This window comes from Ambystoma mexicanum, chromosome 2q, assembly GCF_040938575.1.
Source record: "Ambystoma mexicanum isolate Mex_15411 chromosome 2q, UKY_AmexF1_1, whole genome shotgun sequence".
Lineage (NCBI taxonomy): Eukaryota > Metazoa > Chordata > Amphibia > Caudata > Ambystomatidae > Ambystoma > Ambystoma mexicanum.
This window is the reverse complement of record NC_090924.1, coordinates 554,707,494-554,724,175: the sequence shown is the minus strand read 5'-3', so window position 1 is coordinate 554,724,175 and position 16,682 is coordinate 554,707,494. Positions and strand designations below refer to the sequence as shown.

The window sequence follows — 16,682 nt, the reverse complement described above, 5'->3', positions numbered from 1 at the left end:
TCCAGAAGCTTAGCCAGGTTCTCGGATTTTCTCTTCCCCGAGCCAGAGCGTTGGCTCGCAGTTGATGGCGTCGGTGAAGGTGCGCTCTGCCTGGCAGCCGAGGAGCCCGACCGTTCGGCGCTCCCGGTGCCCGCGGACTCGCGGTGCTTTGCCTTCTGTTGGGCCCCCGTTGCCGGGGCGCCCTCACAGGACTTAGAAGACCGCTCTGACTTCTTCTTCTCACCTGCTGGGCTCTTGCCTTCCAGCCAGTTGGAGAGACGGGTCCGGCAATACCTCATAGTCGATCCGACATGTTCATGCAAAACGCTCAGTCCTTCTCCACGTGCGTTTTGTACTTGTGGAGGTAGTAAAGGCATTTCAAATGCTCGTCCTCCTTCAACACATTTTGTATGTTGCATCCAGGGCAGATCCTGAACAGTTTGCCGGGAGTCGAGCTTCCCTTCTCCTGGGCCATGTTCTTCTCGTCCACGAGGTAGGCCTCAGAAACTTCTGGAATCCTCCAAGAAGCGTAACTCGGCTCGATTAAACCGAAAAATGAGATAAATCTCTTTGAAAAAGCGCAAACCGCAGAAAAAGCTCGAGAGCTAATGCACGAGGACTCCCAACACTTGAACGTGCGGTAAAAATCTGAGGATGGCTGCCAGGGGCGGGGCTTAGGGAGAGGGCAGTCATTGGCTGGGGGCAGTATGACCCAGAGACCAGTGGTTGGTTACTACTAAGAAAGACAGATCAGAAACGAAACTGATACTGATTTTTTCTTTACCGAGGATTCCCAGCCTGACGACAGGGAATGTTCATGAGCATGTGAATCCATTCCAGACCCCATGCTGGAGAACAGACAACAGACTAACTCTAGAGCCGTTTACCTGACATGACCCCACACACGGGTCAGGAAGAGTCAGGCAATTGACAATAACCATGCACACCTGACGGCCCTTTACCTTCCCACAGGGATAAAAGGCGGAGCATGAAAGCACACTTCGAACAAGGCTGAACGCACAAGGAGACAGCGTCACCAAACCGGCAGTTCAAACAGAGAAGGAAAGCGGTGAGACCTGGAAGGACGACGAAGGGGAAAGCTAACCTATCCCTTTTCAAGTCAGACCCGCAAATCCTCCGAAAGGGGAATCATAAGACCGGGAGTTGCTGGCGTGCAAAGCAGCAGACGACAATGGTACACATGGGCCTCCCGCATTGATAACGCAGTCGGAGTGGCAAGCTGGCTACCGTGGTACCATCCTTGACTCCAGAGATCAAAGAAGCCAAGGGGTTCAGCACAGCCAGTGAGTCGGAAGAACCTGATAGCAGGCCAAACTGTGTTGTGCCCAAGGTTGCAAGTAGCAACATTTTGAAAGCAAGGAATTTGCAAGAGAGAGTCATTGTGTTTGCGAGGTCCAGTTGCAGAGGGGTCCGGCGCCACGTGGGCGCTCATTCGAAAGGCTCTGACCGGGACCTGTTTTTAAACTACAAGAACAAGAAGGCCCTAGAAAAGGGTGGCGTAAGACGTCAGAGTGGTTCTAAAAGGGTTACATCAAATCGCTTGTACAATTGAAAGTCTCTGACTCGTTGCCAACGGAAAGCTAGGGGAAGGAAACCCTGCTTTCCAAAAAGGTTGTGAACTGGGAATTGTGGCGAGTGTAAACCTGACAGAGGGATGCTGAGAGAAAACTAGGAGAAGGCAAACCTTGCTTTCTGATGAAAACCAGCAATGCATGAACTGTGTTAAAATACCTGAACTGTGTTAAAGAAAGGCCGTAGTGAACCCGACGTAGGGAGGCCCAAATTGCAAGAAGCATCCAAGCCAGACGGAGGGAGATCCTGGGGCCAAGAGCAATCACCCAGGGTGCAAGATCACCGAGAGAACTTTTTGTTTGTCATTGTGAAACACCACAGGCCTTCTAAGGCCAGAGACTTTTGCAAGAAGGAGACTTGGCCTCTAAAGTTTTTGATATTGTTGAACTGAACTGTGAACCTCGTGCTGAAAGTGCTGAGAGTCCCTCCTTGTCCCGTGCTTGAAACGTGGGGAAGGGAGACCCCGCAATACCATGCTGATTTACCATTTGGTGAACACTCCTTTCTTGTCTGGTGAACATTATCCCACACTCTTTTTGTAATTTAGTGGTAAGGATTGACAATAGTTTTTTTTTAATATAGGCCCATTTTATTTGACAAGACCCCACTAGGACTTCCTTATCATTATTTGATGGCCGTAACTTTCTCACAACCTAGATTTAGGATTTATCTCACCCATTTTAAAGTTCAATAAACATCCTTGAACTGTGATCACTTGTGTCTGTTTTTACTGTTACAGCCTACATGAGTTCCTTACACCGCCCCATATTGCTGCTAAATGGGGATGCAAAAATATATGCCAAATTCTTAGCAGGCAGATTGGCAGGCGTATTTGCCCAAGCTGATTCATGTAGATCAAGCAGGGTTTATCCTTGGGAGACACACAGGATAACGTAAGACGGGCGATTGAAGATATTGATCTGAGGGCAAAGTCGGGGCAGCATTATTCCATAACGGCTTTGGACGCCAGGCAGGCTTTCAACAGTCTAGTTTTTTTTTTAAAATGCACGTTGGAGAAATTTGGGTGTGGATCTAACTTTATACGCATGGTGATGGCCAATTTCCAAATTCCCTCCACGCAGTTTGTGGTCAATGGACAGCTCACGGCACGGGTCCAGATTAGGAGTGGTACTCATCAAGGTTGCCCTTTATCACCATTGATCTTTGCCATGGCCATGGAACCCTTGGCGGCTCCAATTAGACAAGACCAGGGGATATCGGTTGTGGACAGCAAGAAGGGCGTGCAAAAGACTGCGTTATACGTGGATGATGTGCTATTATACATGACGGACACAAGGACTACGCTGCCTAGAGTGATGCTGGTGTTCCAGCGCTTTGCAGGGGTATCAGGGTTTACCATTAATGTTACTACGTCAAAGGCCCTGAATATCACAGAGGACCCAGGAGATATAACGATCCTACATGACAGATACCCATTGGTCTGGGAACAGAGGAAGTTGCAATACCTGGGGATAACCCTAATGAAAGAATATAAGACCTTATGTGGGGCAAACATTCCACTGCTATGGAAGCACCTGCTGGATGATCAGAAGCAATGGGATTTGCAGGAGCTCTCGTGTTTCACTTGGATACCTGCAATAAAAATGACTTGCTGCCCAGTCTCCTATATGTCGTGAACTGCCCACCAGTGGGGATTCCGGCCCACATCTTAAAAACTCTACAGAAAGAAATCCTCTCCTTTATCTGGCATAAGAAGCAGACAAGGGTCCCCAGGTTGGTGCCGTTTCATTCGCCACGGATGGGGGCAATTGGTAGTACCTAAGATTATGCGATATGTAATGGTGGCCCAGGTGGCTCCAATGCTGTATTGGTCCGGGATATAACGTGAGAAGGGTTGAACAAGGGGCCATGACTATCCCGCTGGAAACATTGCAGTTCATAAGGGGAGTGGTCCGGAGGGCTGGGGGCCCTCTGTTGGAAGCAACTAAGAATACCCTGGGTTACTGGGATCATGCTTTAAGATTGAAGAAAATACTTCTGGGACTTGGGCCATACAGTCCGATAGGCTATAATGAAGACTTTTCCTGGGATGGCGTAACACCTTCTCGGAACACTGGGTGGTACGGGGTTCATGGCCCTAACACGGCAGGATTTCTATCGGAAAGGGGTTCCATTACGTAGGGAGAAAGGTTCAGGTATATGCAGATAAGGCATTGGATTTCACAGAGGGTCCTGAATGGCACCACTGGGCCTAGAGATGACAGTATGAGAGGGATTGGCAGCAAGGGGTATCTCAAGGCTATATCGATTAATGGATAAGGCAGTGTTATGAGATAGGCTTCCATTTATGGAGTCGGAAAGGGACTTGTAATCGAAGAGGAAGAATGGGGCCAAATATGGGAACGGGCGTGCAAGGCATCAAGATGTATGGTGTAAGACAGGTATGGTATCAAGAGAGACACAGACTCAAAAGTAACTGTTTGAAAACCTTTATTATCAAACTTTGTGGGGAAGGTGTAATGCCTACCTGACCCTAACTCTAAGAGGATTGTTCCCTCAACTGATGCTTCTAAAATCTGTAAGTCTAAAACTTTTGTCTGTGTCCAAACCTATGCTTGCCCTCACTTTAAAGTCAAATGTGATAGGGGTGTTCTTAAAGGAAAAATGGTGATTCAAAAGGAAATGTAAACCATAGCTGGTTTCAAGTCTTACTCATAGGTGTAGTTCTGCCAGTTCAAAGTAGTTCAATACAACAGGGTTGCCCTTGGAACCTTCCACATAGAGATCTTGCAACAAGTCATTAGAGTTCACAATGTCTCTAGGTCTCTTGGGGTTCCCTTCCCCAAGCTTTGATCATTCCAGTCCCACACAACAACAATAAACAGTTCCTATTAGGCCTCTCAGGGTTCCCTTTCCTAAGTCTAGGTCTCTTTTCACCAAGTTAAAACATGTCTTAGGTGGGCCTTTTTAGGTTTCCCTTCCCCAAGGCTAGGCCCCTCTTTATGCAGTTCCACAAACAAACAAAAACCTCCTCTTGTCAGGATGCACCTTTCACTGTAAAGTTATTTCATGGGGTAGTATCAGACTTTCGAGAACTCCGGGGTCTTTACTCCTCCCAGGTGCGACCACTCTTACCTCTAACCCCTCTTCTTATTCTCTGGCACCTCTTCTTCTTCTATCTCTCTTCCACTATGTCCTCTTTCCTCTTTAATGTGCTTCCTGCACATCATCTTTTTCCATCATGCACACTTGCACCTCCTTGCTATCTATCTGTACCTCTTGCACACTTCTCTTTGCTCTTCGCCGTGCTCTCTTGCACCTTCATTTTATGACTTATGTGCCTCTTGTACTCTCTGCCTTTATTTTCGGTCGCTTGAACCCTCTTTTCTACTTTTGGGTTGCTTGCACCCTCTCTTGGCTATTTGGTTTCCTTCTCTCTGTTTCTTTACTGTCTTTCCTGGTTTCGGATCACTGGCCCCCTCTCTTGGCTATTTTCCGCGCAGCCAGCGCACTTGCTTTGTCCCTCTATTTCCGTGCCTCTAGTGCCTTTTTCTGTAACTCCGCTTTACTTTCTTCACGCTTTTCAGCTTTCACACGTTCGCTTTGCTTTTGCTTACCTTTACTTTGCCTTTTACTTTTTTCTTGCAAATCCTCGGAGCATGGAAATGAAAAGCAAATGGGAGGAGGATATAGACCGGGAAATGACTGAAGGGGAGTGGAACAGAGCTCTCACATTCCCCAAAACGGTGTCCAGAAACCATAGCTTTAGGCAGATTCAGTTGAACATACTACACAGAACTTACCTGACCCTGTGCCGCATAGCCATCTTCAATCCCCAGGCACAACCGACCTGCAACTGGTGCAAGGGGGAAAGAGCGGATCGGATCCACATGTTATGGGAATGCCCCAGGACAAGGGCTCTGTGGGACAGGGTCCAAAAAACTTGCGAAAAAGCAGGCCTGAGTAAATATAATTGGACACCCGGCGAGTGCCTCTTAGGAACCTACCCCAAACCAGCCAAACTCAAGCATGCAACAAGGCTCATGGATATATCGTGCATACTGGCCAAAAGAACTATAGCAATGGCCTGGAAGAAACCCATTGGCCCTCAGTTCAAACTATGGCACGAAGAGACTGAACGGTGGGTGCTGGCCGAGACCGTGGCATGGGAGGACTGTGTGGCCAGATCCACGGATGCCTCTAGTATGTCACTCGAGGCATGGAAGGAGCTCACCAGACATGTTCCACCCCTCGGATGATAAACCCCCCTGAATCGGAACTTAATCCAGGCCCACGTGGGACCTGTCATAAAGCCAGCAGCAGCGGAAGTACTGGAGAGGACAGAGACCTTGCGGAAGCCTTTCCCCTAGTGTAGTTGCCGGATGGTTCCCCTTCGTTCCCACCCTCCCCCCGAAACAGTTAACAATATATGAAACGGACAGATTATGGAGACAGTTATGGTTGTTTTGTTTTTGTATTTGTAATTTTTTGATGTTAGGTTAAACATATGTTTATAACTATTTGAGATTGGCTACATTGCACACAACTTGTTTGATATTATTGAAAAATGGCAATAAACAAATTTGAAAATAAATCCTTTTTTCTTGCTTCATTTTGCTTTTTCCACACTTTCACTCACTGGGCTGTTCACCTTTCTCATCGCTCCTGTGCCAGCTCCAGCCACGCACACACTGAGTTTCTTTCTGGCTCACGAAATTCATCAATAGTAGCACAGCGGTGGCAAGCAGGTCAAAGGTTTCTTGGGTCGAGGTCAGTGTCTCACCACCTGCCCCTCAGATACCCCTGGGACTGGTACACTGACGCTATTAGCGCCATGGCTACCTCCATACCGGGCTCCAATACCGGGTTTCTGGAATGAGGACTTACCGGGTTATTCCAACATAGGAGGACCCGGTTATTCCTCTTTGCAGGGAGCCATCCCCATTCCCATTTGAGCCTCCATAGGGCTCAATGGGAATGGTGAGGGAGGTAATAACGGGCCCATTACAAACGGCCCGTTATTACCTCCCTCTTCCCCTCGCGGCACCCGGAAAGGACTCCTGGTAACACCAGGCGTCCTTACAGGGTCCCGCAAAGGGAACCTCGTAATTGCGCATCTCATAATGAAGGGTGCCGGTCCCGTACCGGCACCCTTCATTACAGGAGCGCAAGCCTCGTAATGAGGCCCTAAGTCTCTTTCCTGCAAGGTTTGCTGATTCAAAGTAACAAACAAACAAAGGTTCTCTCTGTGATCTTGCTCCTTGGGCGATTGCTCTTCACCCATAGGATCGCCCTCCTCGGCCTCGAATCCTCCTTACAAAAACAGGCCTTCATCCGTCGGGTTACTACGGCCTTTCTTCAACACAGTTCATGTATTCCTAATACAGTTCATGTATTGCTCATTTTCATCAGAAAGCAGGGTTTCTTTCTCCTCGCTTTCTTTCGGCATCCCTCTGTCAGGTTCACATTTGCCAATTATCACAGTTCACAATCGTAGCGGAAAGCGGGGTTCCCTTCTCCTAGCTTTCCTCTGGCAACGGGTCAAAGACTTTTGATTGTACAAGGGATTTGACGTGACCCTTGTAGGACCACTCTGACACCTCACACCTCCCTTTCCTAGGGCCTTCTTCTGGTTCTTGTAGCTTCAAAAACAGGTCCCCGGTCAGAGCCTTTTGAATGAGTGCCCATGTGGCGCCGGACCCCTCTGCACCTGCACCTCAACTGGGCTTTCTTTAAAGTTCAAACATACACACAAGTTCTTTCTTCTTGTGTTCAAAATGTTGCTATTCGCAACCTTGGGATCAACAGTTTGGTCTGCTTCTTTCGACTCACCGGCTGTGCTGGACCCGTTGGCTCCTTTGTTCTCTGGAGTCAAGGATAGTACCACGGTAGCCAGCTTGCCTCTCCGCCTGCTTTATCAATTCAGGAGGCCCCTGTGGATAATTGACATCTGCTGTTCTGCACGCCAGCTGTAACTCCCGGTCTTATACTTCCCCTTTTGGAGGCTTTGCGGGTCTGAGTTGAAAAGGGCAGGAGCAATTCCCCCTTCGTCGTCTTTCAAGGTCTCACCGCTTTCCTTTTCCCTTTGTACTGCCGGTTTGGTGAAAGGTCTCCTTGTGCATTCAGCCTTGCTTGAAGTGAGCTTTCGTGCTCCGCCTTTTATCCCTGTGGGAAGGTAAAGGGCCATCAGGTGTGCATAGTTATTGTCAATTGCCTGACTCTGCCTGACCTGAGTGTAGGGACTGTAAGGAACTGATGGTGACAACAGTAAAGACAGACACAAGTGATCACAGTTCAATGGTGTTTATTAAACTGTAAATGCAGGGTGGAAAAACGCCTAAATCACCTAAATCTTAGATGGGAGCAAGCGTTGACCGTCAAATGAAAAATATGGCAGTCCTTGTGGCGTCTTGTCAAAATAAAAAGGCCTAGACGAAAAAACCTACTGCCAATTCCTTAAAACTAATTACAGAAAGAGTGTGGGATATGGTGTTCAAATAAAGGAAAAGTGTTCACAAATAATAAGTCATGATGTGATTGCCTTGTGGTCTCCCTTCCCCACGTTTTTAGCACGGGACAAGATGGGACTTCGGAGCACAGCATAAGCTTAAGCCTTCCCAGCATGAGCAAACAGTTCCATAGCAGCTATCGGGTTCTTCGTTGGTTAAGTTTCTTTTCAATAAAAGTCTCTTGCCTTCGAGGCCTGCTGCCCTCACAAACAAACACAAAGTTCTTGTTCCACAAATACTTTGGGTGATGGCTTCACCCCTGGGTCTCCCTCTTCTGGGTGCAGACCCCTCACAAGTCGTATTCCACAAATCAGTTCTTTTCTCAATGAACTTTGGATGATGACTTTTCACCTCTGGATTTTCCTCGGCCGGGCTTGGGCCCCAAATGACAAGCGAGACAGTTGACTTCTCCTTGTCTTACAATGCTTCTTGCTTTCACAAATCTTAATTTCCTTATAAACAGTTCTTCGGGCTTTGCCCCTGGTTGTCAGCTTCCCTCTGCCGGGTTCACTCTTGCCAACTATTACAATCAGTTCACTGTGCACACCCGTTGGTTGGGTTCACTTTGTTTCACACACTATTCGGGTTGTCGGCTTCCCTCTGCTGGGTTCATTCTTGCCAACGTTTACCAATAGTTCCTTATGGGACTTTAGACTTTGCCCCTTCTCATCAGCATCCCTCCCCCGGGTTCACTCTTGCCAATCTTTACGAAACACAGTTTATGTGCTAATTTTCACCATGCAGGATTCACTTGCATGACCACTTTGACATTTCTTCGCCTCTTCTCAAGGCCTTCTAGTTACGGTAGTCTTTACTGTTGGGTAATCGCCCAGAGATTCTTGAGTGAGCACCCACATGGTGCCGAACTCCTCTACTGCTGGTTTTCCCCCCTTAAAAACATTTAACAGTTCTTGGTTTATTCAAAGTTAAAAAAGCCACTTGCTACTTTCCGTTCCACACAGTTCCGTTTCTTATCGGTTCTCCCCTCAACTCACTGGCTGAGATGAACCCCTTGGCTTTCTCTTTCCTTGGGAGTCAATGATGGTACCATAGAGATAAGCATCTCTCCCCGGCTTGGCAATCAGCGGAGGAGGGTCTTCAGTACCATTGACATCTGCTGGAACACACGTTGGGTATTGTTTGCAGACTTATTCCATCTGCAGAGGCTTCACAGGCTTTGCTCGGAAAGCTCACGGTCGACTCTCTCCTTGCCACCCTCTCCGTCTGCACCATCTTTCTCCTACTTTGGAACTGCCGTGCTGAGTTAGCTCTTACATCATGCGGTCTGGCTTCCTCATCCTGTGCTCTTGTGCTCCACCTTTTATCTCTGTTGGGAAAGGAAAGGGGCGTCAGGTGTGTCTGATTTTGATCAATTGCCTGACTATGTCTGACCCTTAGGTTGGGACATGTCAGGTAGACAACTCTAGAGTTAGCCCGTTGTCTTTCGTGTTGTGCAAAGGGGTTTGTGTCGGAAAGGGGGCAGGAGGAGTCCGAGTGTTTGAGTATCCTACGGGGTATAGAGAGTGTTAGGCAGAAACCTGTGCAGTTCCCTTGGGGACCACTGCAAAAGATTTAGGACTACAGGTGTTAGCAGTAAACCCACTTGGTAGCAGTCTGTACCACCCAGATTTACCTGGTAGCTGTGGCTGAGCAGTCAGACTTCTCTTAAGAAGAGTGAGGCAGTATGCAAAGTATACACAATAGGCACTCAGACACGCCAATACAAGCAAACACTGACCAGAGCTTTGGTATCAAAGTATATAATTATTTATTTAAAAACACACTGTTTGAAACACTCCAGCACTCTTGTTGTAAAATATTCTAAACACAGTTACTATTGTAATATATACACCCCTTTTTCCTTATCAGATAAGTCTCAGTAAAACACCACTTATTTTCATACAGAGGTGAGCGCTTAACTAGATGGCACTCCAATAAGTTTGTGAGAAAGGGAGGGAAAAAGACAGAATATGGAAAGGTACACCACTCTAAGATTCAGGAACACTGTTAGCAAGGCAGAAGAGCAAAAGTCACTGGTGGGCCAAAGTCCAAAGGCTGGGCCCACTCTTAGAGAGAGCAGAGCACAAATGCGCCCAAGATCACACAGTTACACTAGGCTTAGAAAGTCTTGCAGAGAGTTCAAAAAAAGAGTTTAGAGAGGCGTAGGAAAGTTTAGCCAGGTGGTCCCAGGCTAACCCAGGTTCGAAAGCCGGGGGCTAAATCTACTCCATACAGTCGGTAGCAAGGGAAGCCAGGCGGGACACGGTACCTTAAGTGGGAAGGATCCTCCAGCGGTGGTGGCAGTTCCTGGCAGTGGGTGCAAGTCACATCGTCGTCCAGGGGAAGAGAAGATCTCGACTTGGAGGAAAGATGAAGGTCGTTGCACTGCCAGGGAAGAAACCAGCCACAGAGTTTTCCGGTTAAAGGTGGTACCTTTTATTCGCGGTCGTCGTAAAATGTGTTATCCCGGTTGCCGGGGTGCTTGGCACAGGCAAGGCGGCCACGAGGTACGTCGTGAAGGCGAAAAGACGGTGAAACTGGTTATCCCCACCAGTCAAAGGAAGAAGACTCTCCGGCGGGAGATATCCTCTGTCGTTGGGAAAAGTGCTGAGACGGTCCAGCAGGGCTCCACCGGTGGTGTCGTCGTGGCAGGTCGGCTCAGCTTCTCCCTCGTCGGATTCTTAGGTCCTGTGGCGACTTCTGAAGTTCCAGTCCCCAAAGCCCTGCTTTTATGCAGAAAACCCCCATTCACTCAGCCTAGCTGTCACTCAAACATGCTAAGTGGTGGGCCGGCTGGCTCACCACGTGGGCCAATCAGGACGGAGTGCGACTTCAGTTGCCTAGGCAACTCAGTCTAGGGTGCCTAAATCCCCCTCCACCCCTCCTAAGTACCCCAGACAGAGTGGCACCACTTTGGAGGGCTTCTGTGGAGAAGCCCGCCAAAAAGTGGAACAAAGGGCTCGACTTGGGTTGGAGTCACAGAAGAGAACACAAACGCCATTTTAGAATCAAGTTTTGGCAAAAAATACCAACCGGAGAATTAATATTAATTAAATAAACCGGTGGTATGTTCGAGGCTACCGTAAATAATTAAATAAAGATAGTAGCCTAAAACAATGGGAAATCCCATAGGAAAATATTCGCGGTTGAATATAAAAAGTAATATCCACTGCCACCAGCCAAAACTCGATCAGGGGGGACGGAGACGTGCCCCCTCGACTAACAGACCCCGGGGCAATTGAATTGCTGCAGCCAGTACGTCCACAATATGATGGTTTGTACTGGTTCTGTTCAGAATTTAAGACTAGTAAAGTCAATGGTGACTTTACATGCCCTGGGAGATAGTAGTCAGTCCTAGGGTATGGAGTCTATACTGGGGGGTCACTATGACACCCCTGTGTTACTGCACTGAGGGTGCTGTGTAACACACATCACAAAAACACATGAAGCCCTATGGGGTAAAAGACCCCATAACCCATTAAACACATCTAGATTCAAAGAAACACACTCAAATCATGCCCAAGAGTGAGGGTAAAAGAGTCTCACTCTTGGCAGGAGAAAAATAATAAACCCCAAAAATCCAGCAAAGCTGCTGGGGGGCTCACTAGGTTAGGAAATTCAGCCTAAACAGAGAATTCTCCCTAACAGAGAGGACAAGGTGTTGTATGGGATTAAAGTTCTTGTGCTAGGTGTTTGGCTAAGGGTGAGGGTGAGATTTGTAGGGTATGTGGATCAAACGGGAATTACCAGGATTATTATCATGAGATGAACCAGGGTTACTGTGGGAACTAGTGTTTTGTCTGAGCAGGATGGGAATGCAGGAAATGATAATCAGAGGGCTGGGAAAGAGAATAACTGGGAGTATTCTGATAAAATGGGGAAAAGCAGGGATTCAGAGAGATGAGGTTTCTGTATGTAACTGGGTTTAGGATTCCATGGGATTTGTTATATTTGTACAAAAGAGGGTTGACGTGAGAAAGTGGGGTAGATGTATTACAGCCTCGAAAGGCCTTCAATATCTCGTCCTCGTCTTCTCCTTCGGTACAGTACCGAGTCTCACCTGGGGTATTTCCCTTGGTTCCCCTATCCAGGTGATTCTCCCTCGCTTGTCCACCCCCAGGGTTGGGATCTGAGAGCACCAGCCCTTCCCTCGCCACCTGAATAAGGGACTCCCAAGGTCTACCTGGGAGAATACCCTCAGGTTTCTCACAGGACTTGTCAGGTAAACGGCGCTGGTGTTAGTCCGTTGTCTGTTACTGTGTAATAAAGTGTTTGTGTGGGAAAAGAGGGGGCAGGGTAAAGTTTCTAAATATCCTACAGGTTAGGGGGTACCGCGTCTCAACCCTTGGTGTCCCACTTGCACTCCCCCAAGATCCCTCACCCAGGTGATTCTCCCCCACTGGTCCACCCCCAGTAACTGGATCCAATAGCGATGTCCTGGCCACCTGGCCGACATATCTCCGGGGACCAGCGGGTGAGGCACCTTCAGGTTTCTCACAATAACCAGCTCACTCTCCGGCTATGGCAGAACACCATTTTTATACTGCAGGTGAGAGTGAATTGGAGTCAGGTGGGCACAATTGGGGTAATGTGCCTAACCCTGCTTGATTCTATTAGTGGGACAATTCAAAGGTGTTAGATGGTAGGCCTCCATTTATATCCCTATGTTGTGTCTATGGGTAATCTTCATTGCTCCTGGTCACCTCTTTCTCGTCTCAGTATTTATTGGAATTTGGGAGGGGGAGACGGGACAAAATCAATGAGGGTTCTTACAGGGTGAAGGGTAATAAGGTGTTTGAAATTGGGGAGAGGGGGAACACCCAGCTTGATTTTTATATACCCAGGATAGTTCCTTTTTTCTCATATTATCCTTCTTTACTGGCAATTTGGAATGGTTGGACAGATATAGATAAGCAGTCCTTTGACTTGATTTGGGGAAGGATCTGTTGTTGTAATAGCCAAACAGATTTTGTTCCTTCTGCTTCCCGTAATTCCCCATCCCGGTCATTCCACTAGGATTGGACTTCTCTTGCTTATTCAAGAGAGATAGACCCAAATATCCCATAAAGGCCTCTGGGAGGTCCTCCTCACCCCCTTTTGTCCTAGAAGGATACCGTGTCTCGCCTGAGGGTCTCCCAGATTTATTACCCCAGACTCCCCAGGGTTGGGATCCAAAAGCGATGGCTCTCCCCTGGACACCTGAATAGAGGAATTTTGGGGCTTACTTGGGAGAATACCCTCAGGTTTCTCACAACGGCCATTAAAGAATCGGACTATAAGATTTGTTACAGGTGGTATATGACTCCACAGGGAATACACAAAATGAATCCTCAATTTTCGCTCGGTGCTGAAGACAATGCGAGAGAGTAGGAAATCTTGGTCACATGTGGTGGTCCTGTCCAAAGGTGCAGTTCTTTTGGCAATTGGGGCACATTAAGGACATAGTGGGGGTCCAGCTCCCTGAGGACCCAAAGGTAATTATGCTGGGTGCGACTGCAGAAGGTACATATGCGGCAAGTGGGGCCGAAGCGACCCTTATTACACACCTGTTGACTGCAGCCACAATGACTTTGGTTCAAGTGTAGAAAACAAAAGAGTGTCCTGTGGCAGCTTTGTGGTGTGATAAGACTTGGGGCGTTGTGGCAATGGAAAAGATATGTGCACTGTCACGTGGTACTTGGTTTCTTAAAGTGCGATTTCCTTTTCACGATCTTGTCAGAGAAGGAAACAACAGTTGTATAAACAGGTGTGCTCAAGAGTTTCTCTATATTGTGAAGTTGGGGGGGCATCACGAGGACTGCTGGGGCACTCAACGGTTTAATGTCTCATGCTATGCCACATTAGTTTTGTTGTTGTTGGGGTTTTGGAGTTGGGGTGAGGGGGATTTAAGTTGAGTATTAAAAGGTGTTGTTGTCACTGGTGAAACATTAGGATTTCAGCTATGCGATAGTTCCTTTATTGTTTGCCTTCTTCTGCGCTTATGCTGATCGACGTTAAGTGAACTGAATGCATCATAAGGCCCTGGTGGTGGTGGTGATTAAATAAAGCTTACAGTTTCGCTGGGGGCAAGATTAAGCACCATCAGGAAAAGGGTAAGACTAAAGAGGTCCTTTGAACTGTGTAATCAGGCACGTGGCCTGAGAGAAGCCTGACAGCTAATTCAGTGGGGGTCAGAAACCAGTCACCATTTCCAAAGTTAAGGGGGAATACCTTACAGACCTTCCTAGTCGAGCATATGTTTATTTTGTGTATTAGTGCTAAGGATAGACCATAGGTAGTGTAGGTGTTGGATTGAGGACTGGATTTGATGGTAAGACATCCTGACATCCACCTCTTATCTTCATTAGACAGGACCAAAAAACACATTGTAGAAACAGGGATAGTACAGACCTTATTTCCTTTGATAAAATGTCAAGTTGCAAACATGACATCCTGTCCATCTCCTGAGTTTGACTTACCACAAGTGGTGCCAGAAGTGGAATACTTACAACCCGTTTGGTACCCATGTTAGTGAGATGACTTAGTCCCATAGCTAAACTATCATAGCTAAACTACCGGAAGGGGCTACCCGCAATCTATCGATTTTACTTCTTTAGTCTAATGGTAGTGGAAATACCCAGAAGAGAAAGAAGGCTTATTTCTACAGGGCTCAGTATCTTCCTCCGAAAGGCAGTTATCTCAGGTTGGCAGCAAAGTCAGACATAGCTTAGAAGCATTCTCTTGATTTTTCAACAAGTGCATAGACCCAGACTAGTGAGAGGAGATTCAAGTGGTGTTGCATAATGCTGGAACTCAGAGCTTTACTGTGCAAAAAAGGGGACCCCATTACCAGTGAATCCTAGAAAAAGCGATGGCCCCAACTTTACAGGAAGTAGCAAATCTTTTCGACATATCTAGTGGCTCCCTAGGCTTCAGGGATAGCGATAAAAACTTGACACTGCATTCTCCGAAAGTGGGGGACGACACCACTGCCTTACCTGCCCTACCATTCACACAGAGAAATGACCAGAACTTGACAGAGGCATTCGAAAGGGCTATCTCTGAAAGTCAGGCCTTGGAGCACAGTGGACCCTTCTTCTTTACGAGAAAGAGCCTACTCTACAGAGGGTAAAATGAACAAGATGGTACCCGAAAATCCCAATTGGAAATTCTCAGGAGCCACCGGAAAGTGGCCATGCAATTTGTTCATTCCCACCTAAAGGCCAGCCACTAGAGCACGACAAAAGCCCAAGATCAGGCTGTAAACAAATTTTATTGGCCTGGCGTTTATGCCGGTGTCAAGACCCATGTGGACAATTGTGCAAATTGTCAGAAAACTTCTACTAACCCTGTACCAAGAGCTCCCTTACAAACCTTACCTATTATTCAGGAATCTTTTTCCAGAATTGCCATGGACATAGTGGGGCCCCTAGAACCATCAAAGCTGGATACCTACTTGTCATCTTAGACTATGCTACCCACTATCCAGAGGCATTTCCCACAAGGACCATTATCACCCATCATATACTGAAACGTTGTATTCCCTTCTTCTCCTGAGGATGCTACCCAAAGGAAATTCTAACGGACTAGGGCACGATATTTAGGTCCCGCCTTATGCAGGCGGTGAAGGAGGTACTTAATATGAAAACATTGCAGACATCCTTATATCACCCACATACGATTAATTGGTGGAAACTGATGGAAAAATTGGCACATGATGAACTTTTCGTAGTGCGTACAAATCCCCAATCCTTCTCGATATTCCCTGTTTGAGCTTTTGAATGGCCGAGAACCCAGAGATTAAGTTGGTATGCTAAGGGAGACTTAGGAGGAGAGAGGGGAAGTTCTGGTACCTATATCCAAAGCAACCAACAAAATGAAATCCCATATGGAGGCAGTAAGAGATATTGTTAATCAATATCTCTCAAGGGCTCAAGAACATCAGAAAAACACTCATGACCAGCAGGGAGTAGGTAGGTCGTTTTTGGTAGGTGACCAAGTATTGGTTCTATTATCTACCTCCAAAAAGGATGATTTTGAGGTGGTATGGTCCCTATAAAATCGTTGAGCAAATGGGACTGCTCAACTACTTAAGTCTCCCAACCTGCTAGAACGCAAAAGACACAAATGCATCATATCCATCTATTAAAGATTTGGAGCAGAGCACAGTGACTATGGTGACGCTCTTGATTACAGACAAAAGTAAACTCAACCTGATTCCAGAGAACCATACTAACAGACAAAAAGGGACGCCAAGATTTCTTGAACCAATTCCCAGAGGTTTTCTCCAAAGAGTCAGGAAGGATTGGAAATGTCTTCCACAACATCCTATCCCCTCCTGGGCAGACAGTCAATTTTAAGCCTTATCAAAATCCCTGAGGTTCACAGGAGCATTATATAAGAAGAAATAACCAAGATGCGGAAGTTGGGAATCACACAACCATCAGAGTCCCTATGGTCATCCCCGATTGTCCTTCTAGCCAAGCCTGACAGTTCTTGGCAATTCTGCATCGATTTCCAGAGACTGAATTTCAACTCGGTCTTCAATAACTATGCAATGTGCAGAATCGACAAGTTAATCGAAAGAGTAGGAAACGATAGGTACATCACCATCTTAGATCAAACCAAGGGTCCCATTAGACTCCTCTGAAAGAGAATAAA

The 16,682-nt window shown here is 47.1% G+C and overlaps 1 protein-coding gene across 1 annotated transcript in view; it reads right to left on the bottom strand.

The window, feature by feature from the left end:
• MINDY4 (MINDY lysine 48 deubiquitinase 4) overlaps positions 1-16,682 on the bottom strand; it is a 1,976,984-nt gene that overhangs the window by 774,541 nt on the left and 1,185,761 nt on the right. The window lies entirely within an intron of this gene.